The 20,049-nt window shown below is 47.8% G+C and overlaps 1 pseudogene; it reads left to right on the top strand.

The window, feature by feature from the left end:
* Positions 1 to 268: 268 nt before the first annotated feature.
* On the top strand, positions 269 to 19,558 carry LOC135533682 (E3 ubiquitin-protein ligase MARCHF4-like; annotated as a pseudogene).
* The last annotated feature ends 491 nt before the right edge of the window (positions 19,559 to 20,049 follow it).

Genomic DNA, 20,049 nt, shown 5'->3' with positions numbered 1-20,049 from the left:
ATGCTGGACATACGGACCCTACATTGACAGGCATGACGACGTCTAGCTTCCTCCTTTTGTTATTCTGAGCAGATTGTTCTCCGGCTCTGCATCACTCCTTGCTGTGGTGACGTGCTGTGCTTGGGAGCTGTCCCAGGAATCATGGCACTGAAACTGCAGCGTGAGCACAAAATCAACAGCCAATGATCACACAGACAGACACCTAGAAGGAATGCATGCGCCTAACATTAGGACAGACCGAAAGCTGGGATGAAATATAGTTTATGGATACACACGCACCATTGTGTTCTTTGAGCATGGGAATTATGTGGTTACGAAAACGACGGTGATGTATTGAAAACTAACGACAGCTATGCTCCCTGGAAGCTTTGAACAGCACGCCAACGACAGACAGAGTTTCGCTTTGGATAGTTATCTATGAACAGATTTTTTGATTCACCATTTGTGATGAATGGCACATCTATGAGAAACCCATACAGATATTCTCAACCAGACATCAACAATGAACCAATGGGATGATGCCTGTCTCTTGGACCACTCTGGAAGATACTGTGGGAGTAGATTCATCTTTGGGGATGAAATTATGAAAGCCTGTTTTAACTATTTATTGATGTTCTAGCTGAAACAACCCGAATATCCAATGTGTTCAGATACTTGTTTGCGCCAATGGAATATGTTATTAATGGGATAGGTGCCAAGGCAGTTTGGACTTTTTTTTAGGGGGTAACACTTCCTGTAAGTAGACATCACATTTTATTCAATGATTTGTAGAGGAGCTTTTCAGCCTCAGTGTCATCGCATGGTGCTGCTAATTCCTCAGTGATGCTGCGCGGTCCAGACATGCTGAAGAGCCGCTGCTGCGTCCTATTTGGTGACCTGAAGGTGCTGTTACTCCGGCCCCCGTCTCCGGTAACGGTATTGATCCCCATGACCGGACACGTACCGGACAGCCATGGGGTCCCTTCAGACGTCAGTGGACCGGACAACAACACGTTAACGGCCCATCAGGGTCCGGGGACATACGGACTGCCCCGCCACCGGGGGTGCCAGCGGGCCGGAGAGAGACAGACTGGCGGGGGGCTCAGGCTGGGTTGATGCGGCAGAGCCATCGGGGGTATTACACTGCAGCAGCTCCTCTGATAGCTGGGCTAAGGACAAGCTGGAACAGAGGTTCTCCTTGTGCAGTTATAGTGAGAGTGGCAGCCTCAGGACACCTGTCTGCAGGATCTGCTTCCAGGGATCTGAAACGGTGATATTGGATAGACCCTTAACACAACACTGGCTTTGTTTTGCTGTTATGATCTGAGTCCTCAGGTGGCATCACCCAAGAGCCACGGTAGGGTTGGTGTCAGAATCGTCAGCTGTCATGTGGCTGAGGAGCTTGTCATCCCAGTAAAGGCTACTTATTCTAGAAGGTGTGACATTTTGTCTGAATTAATGGCCCTTAGACGTTCCTTTGAGTAATAATCCTACACCGCTCCAGTACCCTCAGAATGGTTCCCCTGCAACGCGCCTCCATCTGTAAGGCATGCCTGGAGAGAGCCCAAATTAGTGGGTGGACTGTGGTCTCTGGGTAAACAGGGGTCACCATACCAGTGATCTCTGGGCAGATAAACCCTCTGTCTCTCTGGTTGATTAATTAGAGACAAACTGAACTACCAAAACAGATTATAGACTGACATTGAGTGTGAACATAAAACATAGAAACAATTACATGCAGGAGAAATCAAATAATGTTTCCCACTCATTCACACACTGCCTGAAACTGTACAGGACACTGGGAAGTCGGGAACTGTACCTGGGACTATATTCTCCCATCTTTAGTCATGCTATTGTTTGTCTTGGAGACGATATTGATTAATATGTCTCACTACACTATTCAGGAGGAACATGAGAAACAATAATTTAAGGTTAAGAGAAATAATCCAACTCATCATGTAATGCAAACTGGAACCCTTGTTTTTCACATCTTCCAACAAGTTCCAAGATCAGGCCGTCCTCTCACGCAGTTGTTCTGTTCTTAGCTGGAGTGCTGACTAGTTATCAGGTTGTCCTCTTAACTCACCCAGTTGTTCTGTTCTTAGCTGGAGTGCTGACTAGTTATCAGGTTGTCCTCTTAAATCACCCAGTTGTTCTGTTCTTAGCTGGAGTGCTGACTAGTTATCAGGTTGTCCTCTTAACTCACCCAGTTGTTCTGTTCTTAGCTGGAGTGCTGCTCATTATTGGCATTTTTCTCCTGCAGTCAAGTTACAGCACTTGACACAGCTGGGTTTGCATCCCAATGGCACCCTAATACCTTTATAGTGGACTACGTTTGACCAGGGCCGATAGGGAATAGGGTGCCGTTTGGGACCCTTAGTGTAAAGAATGAGAGTACCCAGTAGTTGAGAGGTGATGTGACATGAAGTGACCCTCTGGAATCCCTGGAGTTTAATAATAAATAATATGTTAAATTCACCCCCAACACTAGAAACCTTTTAAACTGTTAAAGCTTTGAAGTTTTTTTTCTCAGACAGGAAATTGATATTCAACACAAGCCAGAGAGGAAGCACGCATAGAGAGGAGGGATTCTTCAAGGCCACACTTCACTTAGAGTGATTCACACGGAGCTTGTTTTATTCAGTAGTGTTCTCTCAGGGTCTGTCCTAAATGGCAGCCTATTCCCTGTATAGTGCACTACTTTTGTCCAGTGTCAAAAGTACAGTGTCTCTGTATTTCTCTGTATTTACTCTGTATTTACTCTCTACTCTGTATTTCCTCTCTGCTCTGTATTTCTCTGTACTTCCTCTGTATTTCCTCTCTACTCTGCATTTAATCTCTACTCTGTATTTCCTCTCTACTCTGTATTTCCTCTGTATTTCCTCTCTACTCTGTATTTCCTCTCTACTCTGTATTTCCTCTGTATTTCCTTTCTACTCTGTATTTCCTCTCCACTCTGTATTTCCTCTCTACTCTGTATTTCCTCTCTGCTCTGTATTTCCTTTCTACTCTGTATTTCCTCTCTGCTCTGTATTTCCTCTCTACTCTGTATTTCCTCTCTGCTCTGTATTTCCTCTCTGCTCTGTATTTCCTCTCTGCTCTGTATTTCCTCTCTACTCTGTATTTCCTCTCTACTCTGTATTTCCTCTGTATTTCCTGTCTACTCTGTATTTGCTCTCTACTCTGTATTTCCTCTCTGCTCTGTATTTCCTCTCTGCTCTGTATTTCCTTTCTGCTCTGTATTTCCTCTGTATTTCCTTTCTGCTCTGTATTTCTTCTGTATTTCCTCTCTACTCTTTATTTCCTCTCTGCTCTGTATTTCCTCTCTACTCTGTATTTCCTCTCTGCTCTGTATTTCCTCTTTATTTCCTTTCTGCTCTGTATTTCTTCTGTATTTCCTCTCTACTCTGTATTGCCTCTCTGCTCTGTATTTCCTCTCTACTCTGTATTTCCTCTCTACTCTGTATTTCCTCTGTATTTCCTCTCTGCTCTGTATTTCCTCTCTGCTCTGTATTTCCTCTGTATTTCCTTTCTGCTCTGTATTTCCTCTGTATTTCCTTTCTGCTCTGTATTTCCTCTCTGCTCTGTATTTCCTCTGTATTTCCTTTCTGCTCTGTATTTCCTCTGTATTTCCTTTCTGCTCTGTATTTCCTCTCTGCTCTGTATTTCTTTTCTACTCTGTATTTCCTCTCTAAACTGTATTTCCTCTGTATTTCCTCTCTACTCTGTATTTCCTCTCTACTCCGTATTTCCTCTGTATTTCCTCTCTGCTCTGTATTTCCTCTGTATTTCCTCTCTGCTCTGTATTTCCTCTGTATTTCCTTTCTGCTCTGTATTTCCTCTGTATTTCCTTTCTGCTCTGTATTTCCTCTCTGCTCTGTATTTCCTTTCTACTCTGTATTTCCTCTCTACTCTGTATTTCCTCTGTATTTCCTCTCTGCTCTGTATTTCCTCTGTATTTCCTCTCTGCTCTGTATTTCCTCTGTATTTCCTTTCTGCTCTGTATTTCCTCTGTATTTCCTTTCTGCTCTGTATTTCCTCTCTGCTCTGTATTTCCTTTCTACTCTGTATTTCCTCTCTGCTCTGTATTTCCTTTCTACTCTGTATTTCCTCTCTACTCTGTATTTCCTCTCTACTCTGTATTTCCTTTCTACTCTGTATTTCCTCTCTGCTCTGTATTTCCTTTCTACTCTGTATTTCCTCTCTGCTCTGTATTTCCTCTGTATTTCCTCTGTATTTCCTCTCTGCTCTGTATTTCCTCTCTGCTTTGTATTTCCTCTCTGCTCTATATTTCCTTTCTGCTCTGTATTTCCTCTCTACTCTGTATTTCCTCTGTATTTCCTCTCTGCTCTGTATTTCCTCTGTATTTCCTCTCTGCTCTGTATTTCCTCTGTATTTCCTTTCTGCTCTGTATTTCCTCTGTATTTCCTTTCTGCTCTGTATTTCCTCTCTGCTCTGTATTTCCTTTCTACTCTGTATTTCCTCTCTGCTCTGTATTTCCTTTCTACTCTGTCAAATTTCCTCTCTACTCTGTATTTCCTCTCTACTCTGTATTTCCTTTCTACTCTGTATTTCCTCTCTGCTCTGTATTTCCTTTCTACTCTGTATTTCCTCTCTGCTCTGTATTTCCTCTGTATTTCCTCTGTATTTCCTCTCTGCTCTGTATTTCCTCTCTGCTTTGTATTTCCTCTCTGCTCTATATTTCCTTTCTGCTCTGTATTTCCTCTGTATTTCCTTTCTGCTCTGTATTTCCTCTGTATTTCCTCTCTGCTCTGTATTTCCTCTCTGCTTTGTATTTCCTCTCTGCTCTATATTTCCTTTCTACTCTGTATTTCCTCTGTATTTCCTTTCTGCTCTGTATTTCCTCTGTATTTCCTCTCTGCTCTGTGACTGAGATGCTGCTCCTGCTGTCATAGACACTAGCATCCTGTTTCTCTTCATCCAGTCCCTCTAAACAAAAAGGCTATGTAATCCTGTTCAACATACAACAACAGTCAAAAGTTTGGGCACACCTACTCATTCAAGTTTTTTTTATTTTTTTCCCTACATTGTAGAATATTAGTGAACACATCAAACATATGCAATAACACATATGGAATCATGTAGTAACCAAAAAGTGTTAAACAAATCAAAATATATTTTATATTTAGCCACCCTTTGCCACCCTTTGCTTTGATGGCAGCTTTGCACACGCTTAGCATTCTCTCAACCAGCTTCATGAAGTAGTCACCTGGAATGCATTTCAATTAACAGGTGTGCCTTGTTAATTTGTGGAATTTCGTTCCTTATTTTCCTTTCCTTGAGTGAATCAGTTGTATTGTGACAAGGTAGGGGTGGTATACAGGAGACAGACCTATTTGGTTAAAGACGAGGACTGCCACAGGAAAGGAAGACCCAGAGTTTCCTCTGCTGCAGAGGATAATTTCATTAGAGTTGTCAGTCTCAGAAATTGCAGCCCAAATCAATCAAATGTATTTATAAAGCCCTTTTTATATCAGCCGATGTCACAAAGTGTTGTACAGAAACCCAACCTAAGACTCCAAACAGCAAGCAATGCAGGTGTAGAAGCACAGTGGCTAGGAAAAACTCCCTAGAAAGGCCAGAACCTAGGAAGAATCCTGATGTAAGAAGGGCTTTATAAATAAATGTGATTGAGAGAGAGAAAGAGAGAGAATCAGAGGGAGCATACATAAATTCACACAGGACAGACTGACCCTAGCCACCTGACACAAACTATTTCAGCATAAATACTGGAGGCTGAGACAGGGGGGGGTCGGGGGACACTGTGGCCTTGTCCGATGATACCCCCGGACAGGGCCAAACAGGCAGGATATAACCCCACCCACTTTGCCAAAGCACAGCCCCCAAACCACTAGAGGGATATCTTCAAACCACCAACTGACTACCCTGAGACAAGCCTGAGTATAGCCCACAAAGATCTCCCCCATGGCACGAACCTGAAGGGGGCACCAACCCAGACAGGAAGATCACATCAGAGACTCAACCCACTCAAGTGACGCACCCATCTCCACATGTGTGGTTCCCACCATGAAGCATGTAGAAGGAAGTGTGATGGTGTGGGGGTGCTTTGCTTGTGACATTGTCTGTGATTTATTTAGAACTCAAGGCCCATTTAACCAGCATGGCTACCACAGCATTTTGCAGCGATACACCATCCCATCTGGTTAGCGCTTAGTGGGACTATCATTTGTTTTTCAACAGGACAATGACCCAACACACCTCCAGGCTGTGTAAGGGCTATTTGACCAAGAAGGAGAGTGATGGAGTGCTGCATTAGATGACCTGGCCTCCACAATCTCCCGACCTCAACCCAATTGAGATGGTTTGGGATGAGTCGTACTGTAGAGTGATAGAAAAGCATCCAAGTGCTCAGCATATGTGGGAACTCCTTCCAGACTGTTGCAAATGCAGGTGAAATTGGTTAAGAGAATGCCAAGAGTGTACAAAGCTGTCATCAAGGCAAAGGGTGGCTACATTGAAGAATCTGAAATATAAAATATATTGTGATTTGTTTAACAGTTTTTTTGGTAACTACATGATTCCATATGTGTTATTTCATAGTTTTGATGTCTTCACTATTATTCTACAATGTAGAAAATACTAAATAATAACGTTTTACTTTTGACTGGTACTGTATTATGCCAGTGAGGAATTATGGGCCTTTGATTTCAACTGCTGTGTAATGTAATGTGTCCCACAGGGGAGCTGCTGAGCCCATGTCGCTGCAGTGGGTCGGTCCGCTGTATCCACCAGCCCTGCCTCATCAAGTGGATCAGTCAGAGAGGATGCTGGGCCTGTGAGCTCTGCTACTACAAGTACCAGGTCATCAGCATCAGCACCAAGAACCCGCTACAGGTGAGCTACCACGCCAGCAGTAAAATCTCTTTTAAAAACAAAATACACCCTATTGAACAGTGGGAATGTGACGAGACAGACACACAGGCACAGCCACATGCATACACACACACAGGTACAGTACAGACACACGCATATATACACACACACACACACACAGGTACAGACACACGCATACACACACACAGGTACAGTACAGACACACGCATATATACACACACACACAGGTACAGTACAGACACACGCATATATACACACACACACAGGCACAGACACACGCATACACACGCACATTGATCCTGTAGATAAGGGGTAGTAGAGTGGTGGCCTGAAGGCACACACTGAATCAAATCAAATGTATTTATAAAGCCCTTCGTACATCAGCTGATATCTCAAAGTGCTGTACAGAAACCCAGCCTAAAACCCCAAACAGCATGCAATACAGATGTAGAAGCACGGTGGCTTGGAAAAACTCCCTAGATGTGTTGTGAAATCTGTTGTGAATGTATTGTAATGTTTTTAAAATTGTATAAACTGCATTAATTTTTTGGGACCCCAGGAAGAGTAGCTGCTGCTTTGGCAGGAACTAATGGGGATCCATAATATACCCCAGGAAAAGTAGCTGTTGCCTTGGCAGGAACTAATGGGGATCCATAATAAACCCCAGGAAGAGTAGCTGCTGCCTTGGCAGGAACTAATGGGGATCCATAATAAACCCAGGAAGAGTAGCTGATGCCTTGGCAGGAACTAATGGGGATCCATAATAAACCCATTACAGCAGTAGATCTCATTTTCAAACAGACAATGATACATTTGTGTTTACAGTATCTCCGTCCCTCCCTCAGTGGCAGTCCATCTCCCTGGCGGTGATAGAGAAGGTTCAGATAGCTGCAGCGGTTCTGGGGTCTATGTTCCTGGTGGCCAGTCTGTCCTGGCTGGTCTGGTCCTCCTTCAGCCCCTCGGCACGCTGGCAGAGACATGACCTGCTTTTCCAGATCTGCTACGGCATGTACGGATTCATGGACATCGTTTGCTTCGGTGAGGCTGAGCCCTATTCTAGTTTACAACCGTGGCTCACTGACAGTCAATGTAATGGATGGCAGTTGCTTGTTCATCAGATTATCTCACTCTGAAATCCCCTTACTGTATGTGAGTGGAATGCTATAGACACTGAGAGAATGAATGGCAGAAATTATGAGTGATCAATTTGATAGATCTGTATAGTTTTGCCTACAGGTCTATCGTGAGAATACTTTGTCATTATATATTGATTTAGCTCATCTGGGCTTCAATCCTTTACTCCAGAGGTAGGCAACTCAGTTCCTTTCTTCATCTGTTTTAGAGAGTTTCTAGCCTTTAATCCTTTACTCCAGAGGTAGGCAACTCAGTTCCTTTCTTCAACTGTTTTAGAGAGTTTCTAGCCTTTAATCCTTTACTCCAGAGGTAGGCAACTCAGTTCCTGGAAGTGCCTCAGGAACTGTAGGATTTTGTACCCACTCGGCATAACACCAGAACAGCTAATTGATCAGATCAGTGAATGACTACATTCAACACACCTGGTCTTCCTGGTCAGGTCAATCAAAAACATGAAGTGGCTCCAGTGCCTGTGATCCTCCAGGACCAGGGTTGTCTACCCCTGATGTGGGACTAGGGTTATCTACCCCTGATGTAGGACCAGGGTTGTCTACCCCTGATGTAGGACTAGGGTTATCTACCCCTGACGTGGGACCAGGGTTGTCTACCCCTGATGTAGGACTAGGGTTATCTACCCCTGATGTAGGACCAGGGTTGTCTACCCCTGATGTGGGACCAGGGTTGTCTACCCATGATGTAGGACCAGGGTTGTCTACCCCTGATGTAGGACCAGGGTTGGCTACCACTGATGTAGGACCAAGGTTATCTACCCCTGATGGAGGACCAGGGTTATCTACCCCTGATGTAGGACCAGGGTTGTCTACCCCTGATGGAGGACCAGGGTTATCTACCCCTGATGTAGGACCAGGGTTGTCTACCCCTGATGTGGGACCAGGGTTATCTACCCCTGATGTAGGACCAGGGTTGTCTACCCCTGATGTGGGACCAGGGTTACCTACCCCTGATGTAGGACCAGGGTTGTCTACCCCTGATGTGGGACCAGGGTTATCTACCCCTGATGTAGGAACATGGTTGTCTACCCCTGATGGAGGACCAGGGTTATCTACCCCTGATGTAGGACCAGGGTTGTCTACCCCTGATGGAGGACCAGGGTTATCTACCCCTGATGTAGGACCAGGGTTGTCTACCCCTGATGTGGGACCAGGGTTATCTACCCCTGATGTAGGACCAGGGTTGTCTACCCCTGATGTGGGACCAGAGTTACCTACCCCTTGTGTAGGACCAGGGTTGTCTACCCCTGATGTGGGACCAGGGTTATCTACCCCTGATGTAGGAACCTGGTTGTCTACCCCTGATGGAGGACCAGGGTTATCTACCCCTGATGTAGGACCAGGGTTGTCTACCCCTGATGTGGGACCAGGGTTGTCTACCCCTTGATGTAAGACCAGGGTTGTCTACCCCTGATGTAGGACCAGGGTTGTCTACCCCTTGATGTAGGACCAGGGTTATCTACCCCTGATGTAGGACCAGGGTTGTCTACCCCTTGATGTAGGACCAGGGTTATCTACCCCTAATGTAGGACCAGGGTTATCTACCCCTAATGTAGGACCAGGGTTGTCTACCACTGATGTAGGACCAGGGTTGTCTACCCCTGATGTAGGACCAGGTTTATCTACCCCTGATGTAGGACCAGGGTTTTCTACACCTGATGTTGGACCAGGGTTGTCTACACCTGATGTAGGACCAGGGTTATCTACCCCTGATCTAGGACCAGGGTTGTCTACATCTGATGTAGGACCAGGGTTGTCTACATCTGATGTAGGACCAGGGTTGTCTACCCCTGATGTAGGACCAGGGCTGTGTAGCCCTGATGTAGGACCAGGGTTATCTACCCCTGATGTAGGACCAGGGTTGTCTACACATGATGTAGGACCAGGGTTATCTACCCCTGATGTAGGACCAGGGTTGTCTACCACTGATGTAGGACCAGGGTTATCTACCCCTGATGTAGGACCAGGGTTGTCTACCCCTGATGTAGGACCAGGGTTATCTACCCCTGATGTAGGACCAGGGTTGTCTACCCCTGATGTAGGACCAGGATTGTCTACCCCTGATGTAGGACCAGGGTTGTCTACCCCTGATGTAGGAACAGGGTTATCTACCCCTGATGTAGGACCAGGGTTGTCTACCCCTGATGTGGGACCAGGGTTGTCTACCCCTGATGTAGGACCAGGGTTGTCTACCCCTGATGTAGGACCAGGGTTGGCTACCACTGATGTAGGACCAAGGTTATCTACCCCTGATGGAGGACCAGGGTTATCTACCCCTGATGTAGGACCAGGGTTGTCTACCCCTGATGGAGGACCAGGGTTATCTACCCCTGATGTAGGACCAGGATTGTCTACCCCTGATGTAGGACCAGGGTTGTCTACCCCTGATGTAGGACCAGGGTTGTCTACCCCTGATGTAGGAACAGGGTTATCTACCCCTGATGTAGGACCAGGGTTGTCTACCCCTGATGTGGGACCAGTGTTGTCTACCCCTGATGTAGGACCAGGGTTGTCTACCCCTGATGTAGGACCAGGGTTGGCTACCACTGATGTAGGACCAAGGTTATCTACCCCTGATGGAGGACCAGGGTTATCTACCCCTGATGTAGGACCAGGGTTGTCTACCCCTGATGGAGGACCAGGGTTATCTACCCCTGATGTAGGACCAGGGTTGTCTACCCCTGATGTGGGACCAGGGTTATCTACCCCTGATGTAGGACCAGGGTTGTCTACCCCTGATGTGGGACCAGGGTTACCTACCCCTGATGTAGGACCAGGGTTGTCTACCCCTGATGTGGGACCAGGGTTATCTACCCCTGATGTAGGACCAGGGTTGTCTACCCCTGATGTAGGAACAGGGTTATCTACCCCTGATGTAGAACCAGGGTTGTCTACCCATGATGTAGGACCAGGGTTGTCTACCCCTGATGTAGGACCAGGGTTGTCTACCCCTGATGTAGTACCAGGGTTGTCAACCCCTGATGTAGGACCAGGGTGTCTACCCCTGATGTCGGACCAGGGTTGGCTACACCTGATGTAGGACCAGGGTTGTCTACCCCTGATGTGGGACCAGGGTTATCTACCCCTGATGTAGGACCAGGGTTGTCTACCCCTGATGTGGGACCAGGGTTACCTACCCCTGATGTAGGACCAGGGTTGTCTACCCCTGATGTGGGACCAGGGTTATCTACCCCTGATGTAGGAACATGGTTGTCTACCCCTGATGGAGGACCAGGGTTATCTACCCCTGATGTAGGACCAGGGTTGTCTACCCCTGATGGAGGACCAGGGTTATCTACCCCTGATGTAGGACCAGGGTTGTCTACCCCTGATGTGGGACCAGGGTTATCTACCCCTGATGTAGGACCAGGGTTGTCTACCCCTGATGTGGGACCAGAGTTACCTACCCCTTGTGTAGGACCAGGGTTGTCTACCCCTGATGTGGGACCAGGGTTATCTACCCCTGATGTAGGAACCTGGTTGTCTACCCCTGATGGAGGACCAGGGTTATCTACCCCTGATGTAGGACCAGGGTTGTCTACCCCTGATGTGGGACCAGGGTTGTCTACCCCTTGATGTAAGACCAGGGTTGTCTACCCCTGATGTAGGACCAGGGTTGTCTACCCCTTGATGTAGGACCAGGGTTATCTACCCCTGATGTAGGACCAGGGTTGTCTACCCCTTGATGTAGGACCAGGGTTATCTACCCCTAATGTAGGACCAGGGTTATCTACCCCTAATGTAGGACCAGGGTTGTCTACCACTGATGTAGGACCAGGGTTGTCTACCCCTGATGTAGGACCAGGTTTATCTACCCCTGATGTAGGACCAGGGTTTTCTACACCTGATGTTGGACCAGGGTTGTCTACACCTGATGTAGGACCAGGGTTATCTACCCCTGATGTAGGACCAGGGTTGTCTACATCTGATGTAGGACCAGGGTTGTCTACCCCTGATGTAGGACCAGGGCTGTGTAGCCCTGATGTAGGACCAGGGTTATCTACCCCTGATGTAGGACCAGGGTTGTCTACACATGATGTAGGACCAGGGTTATCTACCCCTGATGTAGGACCAGGGTTGTCTACCACTGATGTAGGACCAGGGTTATCTACCCCTGATGTAGGACCAGGGTTGTCTACCCCTGATGTAGGACCAGGGTTATCTACCCCTGATGTAGGACCAGGGTTGTCTACCCCTGATGTAGGACCAGGATTGTCTACCCCTGATGTAGGACCAGGGTTGTCTACCCCTGATGTAGGAACAGGGTTATCTACCCCTGATGTAGGACCAGGGTTGTCTACCCCTGATGTGGGACCAGGGTTGTCTACCCCTGATGTAGGACCAGGGTTGTCTACCCCTGATGTAGGACCAGGGTTGGCTACCACTGATGTAGGACCAAGGTTATCTACCCCTGATGGAGGACCAGGGTTATCTACCCCTGATGTAGGACCAGGGTTGTCTACCCCTGATGGAGGACCAGGGTTATCTACCCCTGATGTAGGACCAGGATTGTCTACCCCTGATGTAGGACCAGGGTTGTCTACCCCTGATGTAGGACCAGGGTTGTCTACCCCTGATGTAGGAACAGGGTTATCTACCCCTGATGTAGGACCAGGGTTGTCTACCCCTGATGTGGGACCAGGGTTGTCTACCCCTGATGTAGGACCAGGGTTGTCTACCCCTGATGTAGGACCAGGGTTGTCTACCCCTGATGTAGGACCAGGGTTGTCTACCCCTTGATGTAGGACCAGGGTTATCTACCCCTGATGTAGGACCAGGGTTGTCTACCCCTGATGTAGGACCAGGGTTGTCTACCCCTTGATGTAGGACCAGGGTTATCTACCCCTGATGTAGGACCAGGGTTATCTACCCCTGATGTAGGACCAGGGTTGTCTACCCCTGATGGAGGACCAGGGTTATCTACCCCTGATGTAGGACCAGGGTTGTCTACCCCTGATGTGGGACCAGGGTTATCTACCCCTGATGTAGGACCAGGGTTGTCTACCCCTGATGTGGGACCAGGGTTACCTACCCCTGATGTAGGACCAGGGTTGTCTACCCCTGATGTGGGACCAGGGTTATCTACCCCTGATGTAGGACCAGGGTTGTCTACCCCTGATGTAGGAACAGGGTTATCTACCCCTGATGTAGGACCAGGGTTGTCTACCCATGATGTAGGACCAGGGTTGTCTACCCCTGATGTAGGACCAGGGTTGTCTACCCCTGATGTAGTACCAGGGTTGTCAACCCCTGATGTAGGACCAGGGTGTCTACCCCTGATGTCGGACCAGGGTTGGCTACACCTGATGTAGGACCAGAGTTCTCTATTCCTGATGTAAGACCAGGGTTGTCTACCCTTGATGTAGGACCAGGGTTGTCTACCCCTGATGTAGGACCAGGGTTTTCTACCCCTGATGTAGGACCAGGATTGTCTACCCCTGATGTAGGACCAGGGTTATCTACCCCTGATGTAGGACCAGGGTTGTCTACCCCTGATGTAGGACCAGGGTTGTCTACCCCTGAAATAGGACCAGGGTTGTCTACCCCTGATGTACGACCAGGGTTGTCTACCCCTGATGAAGGACCAGGGTTGTCTACCCCTGATGTAGGACCAGGGTTGTCTACACCTGATGAAGGACCAGGGTTGTCTACATCTGATGTAGGACAAGGGTTGTCTACACCTGATGTAGGACAGGGTTGTCTACCCCTGATGTAGGACCAGGATTGTCTACCCCTGATGTAGGACCAGGGTTATCTACCCCTGATGTAGGACCAGGGTTGTCTACCCCTGATGTAGGACCAGGGTTGTCTACCCCTGAAATAGGACCAGGGTTGTCTACCCCTGATGTACGACCAGGGTTGTCTACCCCTGATGAAGGACCAGGGTTGTCTACCCCTGATGTAGGACCAGGGTTGTCTACCCCTGATGTAGGACCAGGGTTGTCTACACCTGATGAAGGACCAGGGTTGTCTACATCTGATGTAGGACAAGGGTTGTCTACACCTGATGTAGGACAGGGTTGTCTACCCCTGATGTAGAACCAGGGTTATCTACTCCTGATGTAGGACCAGGGTTGTCTACCCCTGAAGAAGGACCAGGGTTATCTACCCCTGATGTAGGACCAGGGTTGTCTACATCTGATGTAGGACCAGGGTTGTCTAACCCTGATGTAGGACCAGGGTTGTCTACCCCTGATGTAGGACCAGGGTTGTCTACACCTGATGAAGGACCAGGGTTGTCTACATCTGATGTAGGACAAGGGTTGTCTACACCTGATGTAGGACAGGGTTGTCTACCCTTGATGTAGGACCAGGGTTGTCTACCCCTGATGTAGGACCAGGGTTATCTACCCCTGATGTAGGACCAGGGTTGTCTACCCCTGATGTAGGACCAGGGTTGTCTACCCCTGAAATAGGACCAGGGTTGTCTACCCCTGATGTACGACCAGGGTTGTCTACCCCTGATGAAGGACCAGGGTTGTCTACCCCTGATGTAGGACCAGGGTTGTCTACACATGATGTAGGACCAGGGTTATCTACCCCTGATGTAGGACCAGGGTTGTCTACATCTGATGTAGGACCAGGGTTGTCTAACCCTGATGTAGGACCAGGGTTGTCTATCCCTGATGTAGGACCAGGGTTGTCTACACCTGATGAAGGACCAGGGTTGTCTACATCTGATGTAGGACAAGGGTTGTCTACACCTGATGTAGGACAGGGTTGTCTACCCCTGATGTAGAACCAGGGTTATCTACCCCTGATGTAGGACCAGGGTTGTCTACCCCTGAAGAAGGACCAGGGTTATCTACCCCTGTTGTAGGACCAGGGTTGTCTACATCTGATGTAGGACCAGGGTTGTCTAACCCTGATGTAGGACCAGGGTTGTCTACCCCTGATGTAGGACCAGGGTTGTCTACACCTGATGAAGGACCAGGGTTGTCTACATCTGATGTAGGACAAGGGTTGTCTACACCTGATGTAGGACAGGGTTGTCTACCCTTGATGTAGGACCAGGGTTATCTACCCCTGATGTAGGACCAGGGTTGTCTACCCCTGAAGAAGGACCAGGGTTATCTACCCCTGATGTAGGACCAGGGTTGTCTACACATGAAGTAGGACCAGGGTTATCTACCCCTGATGTAGACCAGGGTTGTCTACCCCTGATGTAGGACCAGGGTTGTCTACCCCTGATGTAGGACCAGGGTTGTCTACCCCTGATGTAGGACCAGGGTTTTAGTAGTTTAGGAATTGTTAGTTAGATTACTTGTTGGTTATTACTGCATTGTCGGAACTAGAAGCACAAGCATTTCGCTACACTCGCATTAACATCTGCTAACCATGTGTATGTAACAAATAAAATTTGATTTGATTTGATTTGAACTCCTTTAGTTGTCTTGATAAATGTGGAGGGTCAACTCCTTTAGTTGTCTTGATAGATGTGGAGGGTCAACATCTTTAGTTGTCTTGATAGATGTGGAGGGGGGGAGGGTCAACTCCTTTAGTTGTCTTGATAGATGTGGAGGGTCGACACCTTTAGTTGTCTTGAGAGATGTGGAGGGTCAACTCCTTTAGTTGTCTTGATAGATGTGGGGGGGGTCGACACCTTTAGTTGTCTTGAGAGATGTGGAGGGTAGACACCTTTAGTTGTCTTGAGAGATGTGGAGGGTCAACACCTTTAGTTGTCTTGATAGATGTGGAGGGGGGAGGGTCAACTCCTTTAGTTGTCTTGAGAGATGTGGAGGGGGAGGGTCAACTCCTTTAGTTGTCTTGAAAGATGTGCAGGGGGGAGGGTCAACTCCTTTAGTTGTCTTGATAGATGTGGAGGGGGGGGGTCAACTCCTTTAGTTGTCTTGAGAGATGTGGAGGGGGGAGGGTCAACTCCTTTAGTTGTCTTGAGAGATGTGGAGGGGGGAGGGTCAACTCCTTTAGTTGTCTTGAAAGATGTGGAGGGGGGAGGGTCAACTCCTTTAGTTGTCTTGAGAGATGTGGAGGGTCGACACCTTTAGATGTCTTGATAGATGTGGAGGGTCAACACCTTTAGTAGTCTTGATAGATGTGGAGGGTCAACTCCTTTAGTTGTCTTGATAGATGTGGAGGGGGGGGAGGGTCAACACCTTTAGTTGTCTTGATAGATGTGGGGGGGGTCGACACCTTTAGTTGTCTTGATAGATGTGGAGGGGGGAGTGTCAACTCCTTTAGTTGTCTTGAGAGATGTGGGGGGGTCGACACCTTTAGTTTTCTTGAGAGATGTGGGGGGGTCGACACCTTTAGTTGTCTTGAGAGATGTGGGGGGGGGTCGACACCTTTAGTTGTCTTGAGAGATGTGGGGGGTCGACCCCTTTAGTCATCTTGAGAAATGTGGGGGCGACACCTTTAGTTATCTTGAGAGATGTGGGGGAGGGTCAACTCCTTTAGTTGTCTTGAGAGATGTGGGGTTCGACTCATTTAGTTGTCTTGATAAATGTGGAGGTTCAACACCTTTAGTTGTCTTGATGGATGTGGAGGGTCAACTCCTTTAGTTGTCTTGATAGATGTGGAGGGTCAACACCTTTAGTTGTCTTGAGAGATGTGGAGGGGGGAGGGTGAACTCCTTTAGTTGTCTTGAGAGATGTTGAGGGGGGGAGGGTCAACTCCTTTAGTTGTCTTGAGAGATGTGGAGGGTCGACACCTTTAGTTGTTTTGATAGATGTGGAGGGTCAACTCCTTTAGTTGTCTTGAGAGATGTGGAGGGGGGAGGGTCAACTCCTTTAGTTGTCTTGAGACATGTGGAGGGTCGACACCTTTAGTTGTTTTGATAGATGTGGAGGGTCAACTCCTTTAGTTGTCTTGATAGATGTGGAGGGTCGACACCTTTAGTTGTCTTGAGAGATGTGGAGGGTCAACTCCTTTAGTTGTCTTGATAGATGTGGGGGGGTCGACACCTTTAGTTGTCTTGAGAGATGTGGAGGGTCGACACCTTTAGTTGTCTTGAGAGATGTGGAGGGTCAACACCTTTAGTTGTCTTGATAGATGTGGAGGGGGGGAGGGTCAACTCCTTTAGTTGTCTTGAAAGATGTGGAGGGGGGAGGGTCAACTCCTTTAGTTGTCTTGAGAGATGTGGAGGGTCGACACCTTTAGATGTCTTGATAGATGTGGAGGGTCAACACCTTTAGTAGTCTTGATAGATGTGGAGGGTCAACTCCCAAGTTGTCTTGATAGATGTGGAGGGGGAGGGTCAACACCTTTAGTTGTCTTGATAGATGTGGGGGGTCGACACCTTTAGTTGTCTTGATAGATGTGGAGGGGGAGTGTCAACTCCTTTAGTTGTCTTGAGAGATGTGGGGGTCGACACCTTTAGTTTTCTTGAGAGATGTGGGGGGGGGGTCGACACCTTTAGTTGTCTTGAGAGATGTGGGGGGGGGGTCGACCCCTTTAGTCGTCTTGAGAAATGTGGGGGGGCGACACCTTTAGTTATCTTGAGAGATGTGGGGGGAGGGTCAACTCCTTTAGTTGTCTTGAGAGATGTGGGGGTTCGACTCATTTAGTTGTCTTGATAAATGTGGAGGTTCAACACCTTTAGTTGTCTTGATGGATGTGGAGGGTCAACTCCTTTAGTTGTCTTGATAGATGTGGAGGGTCAACACCTTTAGTTGTCTTGAGAGATGTGGAGGGGAGGGTCAACTCCTTTAGTTGTCTTGAGAGATGTGGAAGGGGAGGGTCAACTCCTTTAGTTGTCTTGAGAGATGTGGAGGGTCGACACCTTTAGTTGTTTTGATAGATGTGGAGGGTCAACTCCTTTAGTTGTCTTGAGAGATGTGGAGGGGAGGGTCAACTCCTTTAGTTGTCTTGAGAGATGTGGAGGGTCATGACACCTTTAGTTGTTTTGATAGATGTGGAGGGTCAACTCCTTTAGTTGTCTTGATAGATGTGGAGGGTCAACACCTTTAGTTGTCTTGAGAGATGTGGAGGGTCAACTCCTTTAGTTGTCTTGATAGATGTGGGGGGGTAACACCTTTAGTTGTCTTGAGAGATGTGGAGGGTCGACACCTTTAGTTGTCTTGAGAGATGTGGAGGGTCAACACCTTTAGTTGTCTTGATAGATGTGGAGGGGGAGGGTCAAGTCCTTTAGTTGTCTTGATAGATGTGGGGGGGGGGGGTCGACACCTTTAGTTGTCTTGATAGATGTGGAGGGGAGGGTCAACACCTTTAGTTGTCTTGATAGATGTCTAGTGACACCTTTAGTTGTCTTGATAGATGTGGAGGGGGGAGTGTCAACTCCTTTAGTTGTCTTGAGAGATGTGGGCAGTCGACACCTTTAGTTTTCTTGAGAGATGTGGGGGGGGGGGTCGACACCTTTAGTTGTCTTGAGAGATGGGGGGGGGGGGTCGACCCCTTGCAGTAAGTCTTGAGAAATGTGGGGGGGCGACACCTTTAGTTATCTTGAGAGATGTGGGGGGAGGGTCAACTCCTTTAGTTGTCTTGAGTAGCTATACTTATAGTATCATATTTATAATGTCTTATGGGAAGGTTTATGGATCATATCAGAGCCATTTACTTCAAATGTGTCTAGATGTATCTATGCAGTAGGACTCTATGCAGTAGGACTCTATGCAGTAAGACTCTATGCAGTACGACTCTATGCAGTACAACTCTATGCAGTACGACTCTATGCAGTAAGACTCTATGCAGTAAGACTCTATGCAGTAAGACTCTATGCAGTAAGACTCTATGCAGTAGGACTCTATGCAGTAGGACTCTATGCAGTAGGACTCTATGCAGTAGGACTCTATGCAGTAAGACTCTATGCAGTACGACTCTATGCAGTACGACTCTATGCAGTAAGACTCTATGCAGTAAGACTCTATGCAGTAGGACTCTATGCAGTAGGACTCTATGCAGTAGGACTCTATGCAGTACGACTCTATGCAGTAGGACTCTATGCAGTAAGACTCTATGCAGTACGACTCTATGCAGTAAGATCTTGACTGTGCTTCTGATCGTTTAATGCAAGATCATCTGACTAATATTCATGTCTCTTATCTTCCCGCTGCAGCTCTAATCATCCATGAAGGACCTTCAGTGTTCCGTATCTTTAACCGGTGGCAGGCTGTCAACCAGCAGTGGAAGGTTCTCAACTACGACAAGACCACTGACAATGAGAACCTGAAGACAGCAGCCACAGTGCGGACGCTCTCTCAGCCTCAGTCTAGCCAGAGAAACCAGCCTGGGACAGGATTAGGACCCTCCTCTGCCACCTCCTCTCGGGCTGCTGCCACCACAGCACCGGACTTAGCTACAGCATCACCAGCCACAGGGATTGGGCTGGTCACACAGGGTTCCACTGAGCAGGCCAGGGGGACAGCTGGACCAGACCAACACTGTGCTGCCTACAATATCCTCCACCTTCTCAGCCACCTGAGGCAGCCAGAGGCCCACGGATACCCCAGCCACAGCACCGGGAGCTGGTCATGAGAGTCACTACAGTCTGAGGCTCTGACTGAGGCCTTGTCAAGGAGAGATTTGACATTGAAATGGAAGGCCTTGGTCTAAAAGGACCAACAATGTTTAAAATGCACCGTTGATGACCTGAAAGACAGTGTGTGTGTGTGTGTGTGTGTGTGTGTGTGTGTGGGGGGGGGGGGGGGTCATTCAAAAAAATGAAACATAAAAAACATGATCCCCTTGTGGAAACATCAGTGGGGGGGTGTCTCTGTCTATAGTATAGCCCTTTTGTGTGGTAAAACTCATTCTGATTGGCTGAGCTCCCCGGTGGGTGGACCTATGCCCTCCCTGACCCACCCATTGCTGAGCCCCTGCCCAGTCATGTGAAATCCATAGATTAGGGACTAAAACATTTATTTAAATTGACTGATTTCCTGATATGAAGTGTAACTCAGTAAACTCTTTGAAATTGTTGCATATTAGCTTTCCTATTTTTGTTCAGTTTATTCGACTGGAGTGGATGAACACGTGTAGGTAGTCTACAAGAGACTACAGGAGACTCTACAGGAGACTCTACACGAGACTACGGGAGACTCTGCAGGAGACTCTACAGGAGACTCTACAGGAG

The sequence above is a fragment of the Oncorhynchus masou genome, unplaced genomic scaffold, assembly GCF_036934945.1.
Source record: "Oncorhynchus masou masou isolate Uvic2021 unplaced genomic scaffold, UVic_Omas_1.1 unplaced_scaffold_2582, whole genome shotgun sequence".
Lineage (NCBI taxonomy): Eukaryota > Metazoa > Chordata > Actinopteri > Salmoniformes > Salmonidae > Oncorhynchus > Oncorhynchus masou.
Note: the sequence above shows the minus strand (reverse complement) of the source record. Positions and strands in the feature narration are given on the sequence as shown.